Source organism: Physeter macrocephalus, chromosome 5 (genome assembly GCF_002837175.3).
Source record: "Physeter macrocephalus isolate SW-GA chromosome 5, ASM283717v5, whole genome shotgun sequence".
Taxonomy (NCBI): Eukaryota; Metazoa; Chordata; class Mammalia; order Artiodactyla; family Physeteridae; genus Physeter; species Physeter macrocephalus.
In genome coordinates, this window is record NC_041218.1 from 3,898,072 (window position 1) to 3,906,881 (window position 8,810).

At 44.3% G+C, this 8,810-nt stretch overlaps 1 protein-coding gene across 1 annotated transcript in view; it reads right to left on the reverse strand.

Annotated features, from left to right (window-relative positions):
- The window catches only part of DPP6 (dipeptidyl peptidase like 6), an 824,646-nt gene that overhangs the window by 678,031 nt on the left and 137,805 nt on the right, over nucleotides 1-8,810 (reverse strand). The gene's annotated exons all lie outside the window — the stretch shown is intronic.

Genomic DNA, 8,810 nt, shown 5'->3' on the forward strand with positions numbered 1-8,810 from the left:
TTCCTAGACTTCACCAGAGCTAACTCAACCTGGGCACAGTCTTTTTCCAGGGCAATGGCTGTGTTACAAATTGACGGCAACCAGACTTCAGAGGCTAGAAGGCTTATGCTTGTCTTTTGCCCTTGAGGCTGGTCCCTACCTCTGTGGTGCATCCAGCCAGAGCAGGGTGAGCTAGGATGCTGGGATTTTCATAACCCTCCTCGCAGGGAGAAATAAATAATTTTGCTTTCCTCCTTTTTTAATATTTCTGCTTGGACTTGAGAGTGTTACTACAGTGAAGTATCTCTTTCCCCCTTCTTTCACAGGTCCTAGTTAACCCTGCCCACTACAAATTGGCACCTGCCATCTGCCTTTATAAGGATTGTCACTAGCTGCTGCAGCCACTGACCTTCAACACCCCCTGAAAGGAGCTCAGAGTGGAGATCAGGAATGAGGCGCTCTGTGCTCTGGGAAAAACTGGCAGAAAAGGTCTTCAGATAGTTAGATATTTTCCGAAGATTTTATGAGCCCAATTCTTGCATTTCCTTGTATCTAGAAAAGCACTAAAATCCTTCATGGTGACGTCTGCTCCTTGTGACGAGCGGTAACCAGCGAGCGCTTGACTGCATGTACCTTCACCAAAATCACATCTATACTGACCTCCCCCCCTGCCTCTTTGGAGCAGTTTCTCAGAGCTCTCTGAAATGCTGTCTCCCGGGCTATAGTCCTCATTTTGCCCCAAATAAAACAACTCACAACTCTCACGTTGTGCGTTTATTTTTCAGTGGACAACCCCAGTCACGGAGGCTTTGTCCCCGTGGGGGTGGCCTCCCGTCGTAAAGGGAGACGTCAAGTAGACGAGAGCATCAGTAAGAAGAATAAAGGGTTTTAAGATCTCCCATACTCATGTCTCAGGCCAACAGTTCAAAGGGGTTGGCCATCTTGCTGACATGTAACTTGCATCCTCCGTTTCAGCTGTACCGTTCCCAGACTTAGGCTTTCCTGTCCCTCCATTCAACCCGGTTCCTCATATCCCCTCAACCAAATTTCTCCGTTTATTAAAATGCTACCCACCATTCAAGGTTTCAGTCAGAACTTAGTGCCTCTATTTATTTTACCCAAATACAGCTCCAACAAATATCCAACTCTTCCTCCTCTGTGAAAAATACAAGAGAGCATAATATCAAATGGCAAATATATTAAAAATGGTATGTAAATTAGGAGTCTATTTATCGCACACATGAATGCTGATTTTTCCCGTTTCTTCCATCACCCCCAAGATTTCTAGCACGTGTCTGCACACACAGGTAATGCTCAATAACAGACCTGAAGGGAGTCTCAAAGTCTAAGGTACTTTTGATTTACAGCGAAGTCATCGCAACGTTTTCAATCTGGTATTGAAATTTACATGTAAATAGCCACGAACGACAGCTCCTGCAATCCATCCGCAGAGTTGGTTAGCTGTTCCACAAGAGATAAAAATGCCTAAGAACCTCTAGTTTGCTCCCCTAAATATATGTAAATATAGGAAGAATTATCTCCAAGTGTTATTTACTGAACACTCTGAACAGAAAATGCCTTAACTTCTAGGTTTCCTGTATGAAATAATTCCTGGCCTCAGCTCAATGACTCTCGACTTCCTCACCCTCCCTGACACGGATGTGTCCCTACCTGGTCCTAAGTCTATTCAGTCACCCCTGGGCCCCAATTCCCACCCTGGACACCTAACTCACTAGCTGGAAGGAAACAGTCTTCTTCGCATATGTTTCTATAAAGGCTCATGTTTTGATGCCTTGGATCACGCAGTTTTCTCTGCTTGGACTCCGTTTGGTCCATACGGGAATTTTTTCTTTACTTATTTTTAAACATCTGATTGAAATATCTCCTCTTTGGGGTCTTCCTCCAAGCTCCCTGCCTTCCAGATGACATGAAAGGCCCTGTCTGGGTATTTCAAGAGCACTTTATCCCCGTCTGTCTCTGGCACTTCACACACTGTGCTCTGCATTCTTAGGCTAAATTCCTGAATTCGTCCTGCAGGGCCTACACAATGCCGGGGAACTAGAAACAGTCAAGGAGCTGAAATGTCTATTCGATTCGTTAACTGGTAACTAGGTGTTAGCTAGCTTTTGCAGGAATCAAATTTGGGCGTTTTAGAGGTAGGAGAAGTTGGTTGTTTGTAGGTGAGGTCACCAAATAAGAATCAAGAGTTTTAGTAAAGGAATAGATGATGCTATCAACCAGCTCAACGGAAAGAGAAGAAAAAAGGAAATTCAATGTTAAAAAGAAATTCAAGGATTACTGCCTACTCAGCTGAAGACTTTGTTTTTAAAATCTTTGCAAAGACAAGGTCTCACAATCTAAAAGTCTGCTTCTTTCCATCTGTCTTTACCTCCCTCTCAGCGTTCCTGCAGCTTAAGACAGAAGATACTCAAGCATCAAGAAGACAGAAAACCACCAACATTTGTCCCCTAAAAGGCTTAGGTTAAATGGCTGCGGTTTTTTTCCGCCTTCCTTTCCTAACTAATACATGTAGAGTAGAAATACTCTCCTTCCTAGTCCAAAATGCTACCTTAAATTCAAAGGTAAATACCAAACAATGCATGGATAATGTCTATAGGTAAAGGCTAACAGCCAAACTACCTAATAATGTTAATAATTCCAAAGAGAACCGGGCAAGAACAAAAACAGCAGAGGAAAGGAATCTTTTCTGATGTTTTCGGATCATATGGTAATGTTAACATCAGCAGTGAGGCTGAAGTTCATGCATACTGATTAAAAATAGACTTGATGAATTCCTAAGTGATTCATATTCAATCATAAATTTTAATGTAGACATAAATTGGATGTAAGTTAGCTCCATCTATCCAACCATCCATCCATCCATCCATCCTTCCATTCAAGGATACTCACTTCGCACATACACGCTCGGTCTACAAGCTGTAGTTTAAGATTAAACATGGGTTTGTGCCCACAGAAGGAGAAAAGAGAAACCAGCACTTGTTAATGAGGGGCAGGCCCCATGCTTGCTTATTACATTTGTAATCTCATTCATTTTCCACAAAATCTTATGGAATACATAATCTGATCACTATTTTACTGATAAGGCAACTGAGGTAAGGTGATTAAAGAACCATTCAATTTACCCTAAGTCCATCTACCTACAAAAGTGGGTTCCTCGACCTACTCATTCTCAAGGATAATTATCAGTCTTTTCTTCATTAAGATGCTGGTAACCATGTTTACATCGTAACCCTTTAAAATCTTACAGGTATGCTTGCATCTCACACGATCGTCTTTCCAATCAGTGACTTGGCTCAGACATGTGCAGAAAATAGCATCAACAATCAAAGCATAGAATCTCCATCCAGCAAAGTACTGCCTAATAATAAAATATCAACAGACTTCCCAGTCCCTAAGTTTGTTCACTGAGTTTCTCTGAAACCATATCAGTTGCTTTTTGGTTATTAGCTATCAAACACATTATCTGACAAGTCACATCTCACACATGAATTTTTGCCCCTTGTAAATATTCAGCATATTTCCTTTTAAAATGCCTGAAAATAGACATTTTCTAGGTTCCTACAGGAGCACAAGGCAGTGTAGGCTTCTTCGTTTTTGTTTTTTTAATATTTATTTATTTATTTGGTTGCACCGGGTCTCAGTTGCGGCAGGCGGGCTCCTTAGTTGTGGCATGTGAACTCTTAGTTGCGGCATGCAGGATCTAGTTCCCTGACCAGGGATCGAACCCGGGCCCCCTGCATTGGGAGTGCGGAGTCTTATCCACTGTGCCACCAGGGAAGTTCCCAGTGTAGGTTTCTTAAGGATTTCATTCGTTAGGAATCATTCTTTGAAAGACCGTCCCATGAAAAATCTATTTGATGCTCTTTTTTCTTCAAGAAGTAGCAGCTCTTGCCAGCACACAAGGTGAATTCATGTGATTTTTAGACCTTTGGAAAAAATTGGCCCTATTTATCCTACTTCTGTTCTTTTAGCCCATCAGAAAGGTCCATCTACCCGTTTAATCGATAGCAAACCCAAAGAATCTGCTCTGGTTCACTAGGGGTAGGGAGAAAAATCTTTAAAGAAAACCAACACTGCAGCTGAGTTCCTGAACATATTTGCAGAAGAAATGACACAGTATGAACCAAATGTATACTTGAGCCCTTTTTATACTGGCAATGAATACAAAGACAGAAAGAATTGTCTGCTGATTATTTCAAGATTAATTTCTGATTTTCAAAAATACATTCCAGCCCAGGAACCCATCACCTTTTGAGAAGAGCCATTATATATTTCTTTGAAGTCCTGACATTACAGGATTAATTGATGGTGCTGCTATCAGCGCTATCTGCCTCCCTTGGGAATTCCAGCCACCTTCACCTGCAAGAGTAGGCAGAGGTGTGATGCTCTACCTGGACACCTCCCAAGGGCAACGCCAGTGTTTCCAGGCAGCACCCTTCCATCAGAGACCGCCTGCTCCCGCCCATGTTAGTAACACACTCGGCAGGTTAGTGAAAGCCCACTTTGCATTGATTTTGCGAGTTCTGGAAAGAGGAGGCCTTTTTCCTGCCCTCCATTCTTCGTCCCTCAATATCAATCAGATATGCATTTTAGCTTCAGGATCATAAAATATTTACTAACTTCCAGCTTTTAATGTTCATGAATAAAGAGTCAAATTAATAATTTTTGAGTGTTGGTTAAAAAGAAAAGAAGAACTTTCTCTAAAGGGACAGGATTCAAGGCCAAATAAAGAGCTGTGACTGGGTCTACCTGATCTCCAGATGCCTGGATGCAAAACCAGCCATTTCATTGGTTATATGAATCCTAGAGACTTTGAGAAATAGAATGGTTCAAATGTATTCTATTTTCTTTTTCCTCCAAGAGCTGAAAGCGGTTGATCTGGTTTGTGTGGAAAGATACACACTAAAATAAAAGGCAGAATGCAAAGAGAAATTCAAATACAAGGACAGCTTCGTTGGTCTCAACACAGAGATGCACGGGAGAAGGGAGAAAGGAGAACTGGCTGATGGAAACCTATGTCACGGTATCATTTACTCCACTATCTTGGGAGGCTAGGATGTAGTATTAATATTTTCCTTCTTCAAAGGTACCACTGGGGCTTCCCTGGTGGCGCAGTGGTTGAGAGTCCGCCTGCCGATGCAGGGGACGCGGGTTCGTGCCCCGGTCCGGGAAGATCCCACATGCCGCGGAGCGGCTGGGCCCGTGAGCCGTGGCCGCTGAGCCTGCGCCTCCGGAGCCTGTGCTCCGCAACGGGAGAGGCCACAACAGTGACAGGCCCGCGTGCGGCAAAGAAAAAAAAAAAAAAAAAAAAAGGTACCACTGCAGCCCTAGCACCTCTCCCACATCATGGAGCAAACATCCTGCTGGGATGAGTGCACTCAGCCTCCCTCCACAGTGAGCCATATCCTGGACATCACTAACTGAGCACCTACTATGTGCCAGTACTTTCACAGGTGCTGTATGGATATCATCCAATTTAATCTTCACCCCCAAACACTAAGAGTATGACACTAGTTAATTACCAGCTTCACCTTACATAGGAGGAAATTTGGGTTCAGACAGCTTGACACCTACCTCACATCATCCAGATAGGCTGTGGAAGAAACCAAATTCAAATTCTGATTTGTCTGCAATGCCGGTGACTTTTCTACTAAACCACACTGGCGGGTGGTGGACTGGCCAGTCCCTGGAGGACAAGGAATCGCTATCCTCGTTGACACCCTCTTTGGACTACCAGCTTTAAAATAGTCTTTCCGACTTCCTAACAACCTGAAGAAAATGCTTCAGGTAGAATCACAGGACATTAGGAAAAGACCTATGGAAATCTAGTCTAACCCCATCCCATCACAGATAAGACACAAAAGTGCACAGAAAGGAAACGGCTTCCCTACTAAACCCAACCCCTAGAGGCAAAGCTACAATAAGATCCCGAGTATTCAGACTATTTTGTCTCTGGGACCCGAAGGTAAGCGTGACTGACAGTTAGATACTGAGGTCAACCTTAAACAGAGAGACTCAATATCATGACACGGGAGCTGCCTCAAACCTTCCAGGGAAAGAATCCAACATTGACAAGTGTTTTAAATTGGTGCTTATGCTTGTGTCATGACTTAGGAAATACCCCACTGTATTTTCTTCTTCTTCTTTTTTTTTGGCCGCGTGGCTTGTGGGGGTCTTAGTTCCCTGACCAGGGATCGAACCCGGGGCCCTCGGCTGTGAAAGCGCAGAGTACTAACCACTGGACGGCCAGGGAAGCCCCTGTATTTTCTTCTTTTGTTGAAAGGCATAAATGTAGGTTTGCATATTTAAATGCATAAATGTTTGTTGAACATCAGAATAAACGCTTTGTGCTTTCAGAGTATCTGTGGGTATAGATCTGGAAATGTGTGTGCTGATTAGACATCTGTGTATCCCAGAGAAATGTGGACGGAATAATAAAATGTTTACCCCCCCAAACTCAACTACCTTTAATGGGCAAATGATAGGGGCGGAGCAGTCTTCCTTCTAGTTCTGAATATGCTTCAGCAAAGTTTCGGAGACTGGAAAATTGCACAGCCAACCAACATCAGATTTAGATACCCCCAAACCACACATCCACTGTTTCTTTTTCACTAACCTCCACTGGATTGTAAATTAATTAAAGCAAGGACTGTGTCTTCTTAATCTCTGTATACCTAACACCTGCTTAGACTTCTGTGACAACAAAGACAAGCTTATCTTTGGGGAAAATTATTCTTGTCACTGGTTTTATTCTCTTGCAACTAGAGTTCACTGCTCTTAGGACCAAAAATATCCCATTAGGGAATTAAAAATTCAGATGGCCATTAGATGCTTTCTCCACACCAAGGGTATTCAAAGTCTTTAGCCTGAAAAGCCACTTGGGGTGGGGTGGGGGCGGGGGGGGGGGGTTTGAAGTCCTTTGTAAATTTCACCCCACCACTGTCAACTCATTGTCTCTTGAAATGACCAGAATATTAAGAAGAACCACCACAACCACAATATAAACTGTGTCGTGCTTTCACCTTGAGAAATAACCATTAGAATATTTTAAAATACATGTATATATTTTTATTTATTTTATTTATTTATTTTTGGCTGTGTTGGGTCTTCGTTGCTACGCACGGGCTTTCTCTAGTTGCGGCGAGCGGGGGCTACTCTTCGTTGCGGTGCGCGGGCTTCTCACTGCGGTGGCTTCTCTTGTCGCGGAGCACGGGCTCTAGGCGCGCGGGCTCAGTAGTTGTGGCTCGCGGGCTCAGTAGTTGTGGCGCACGGGCTTAGTTGCTCCGCGGCATGTGGGATCTTCCCGGACCAGGGCTCGAACCCGTGTCCCCTGCATCGGCAGGCGGATTCTTAACCACTGCGCCGTCAGGGAAGCCCCACCATTAGAATCTTAGTATATAGAATGTGAGAGCTTGGAAGGGACCTTCAGATGATAAAATTGTTCTTGATTCTGCCTGCCCATTAGAATGAGCTGGGGAACTTGAAAAGATATATTGACATCATGGGCCCCACTTACTGTGACTCTGAGTTAACTGGGGCGGGGTAGAGACTCCGGGCATAGACAGTTAAAAAAAAAAAAAGCTTTTTGGGAGATTATATTATACTACCCATACGGAGAATCACACTGATTTGATCTACGCTCTTCTCCCACCCAGTTGTATAGGTGAGAAAACCAACACATAGGGAGGTAAAGCAACCCTTTGGGCAAAACCATGGGAAAGATGGGCTTGCACCAGGATGTCTGGCATCCTACTTACCGCTCTATGAAATCGCACTTCCTCTCCTGAGTGTGGCTATGCTTCAATGTTCAAGTTTGGGTTGTTTCCTGTCACTCTGCCATCAGCAACAGAAACTCCACAGAGGAAAAAAACAAACAACCGGTTTTGCTTCCTCTGGTCAACTTGGACGAGCTTTCGTGGTACATAGATGTCTGTCATCAAACATCAGTTGAATCAAACTCAGCATCCAATAACTGGATCTACAGATTTTCTGGGGTGAAACCAAATTGTCGTTTGGCTACTGCATGCACGCAGTCTACAGAGCAGAGCCATTTAAAGCAGTGATTCCGAAACCTTTCTGTTTCCGACTACTGCAGCTGGACCAGTCCTGGGTTTGTTTAAACAACCCCCTTCTTATTTCCACTTGCTACCAATGACAAAATACAAATATACAGAAGCTACGTAAATCACGGGAAGACTGCCACCGACGCTGACGGCAGACCACCACAGACATGCTTCCCTCAAAGTTGCCCGGATCGCGTGGAGGGGTTTCCACCGGAGCAGGTGATGGCACCGGTTGCAGGGGGAGGGTACTCCATCCAGCCCACGACTTGAGAGTGAGCTGACTCAGGAAGTGAGACAGGCTGGCAGAGTGGAAGAAGCCGGACACTTGGCTTTGCTGTTTGCCTGTGATGCTGCAGGGCCACTCACCATTCCGGGTCTTCTCAGTCCTTTCTTTGAAACTGTTTTCAAATCTATCTCTGATTTTTAAAAATTGTATTAACAGTAGTCTGGAGTCCTCAGCATCAAATCACCACGAAAAGGGGGATAAATAATTCACAATTGAGACTACAGAGTAATTACATCACCCGTTTAAATTCCCGGCCCTAAATAATGAAGGAGGTCCTCAGATTATTTAGAATGTGCTTCCTTATCTGGACTGTGCTGTTGGCTAGTGAAATCCTGGGTGTCTTTTTTTTTTTTTTGCGGTACGCGGGCCTCTCACTGCCGTGGCCTCTCCCGTTGCGGAGCACAGGCTCCGGACGCGCAGGCCCGGCGGCCGTGGCTCACGGGCCCAGCCGCTCCGCGGCA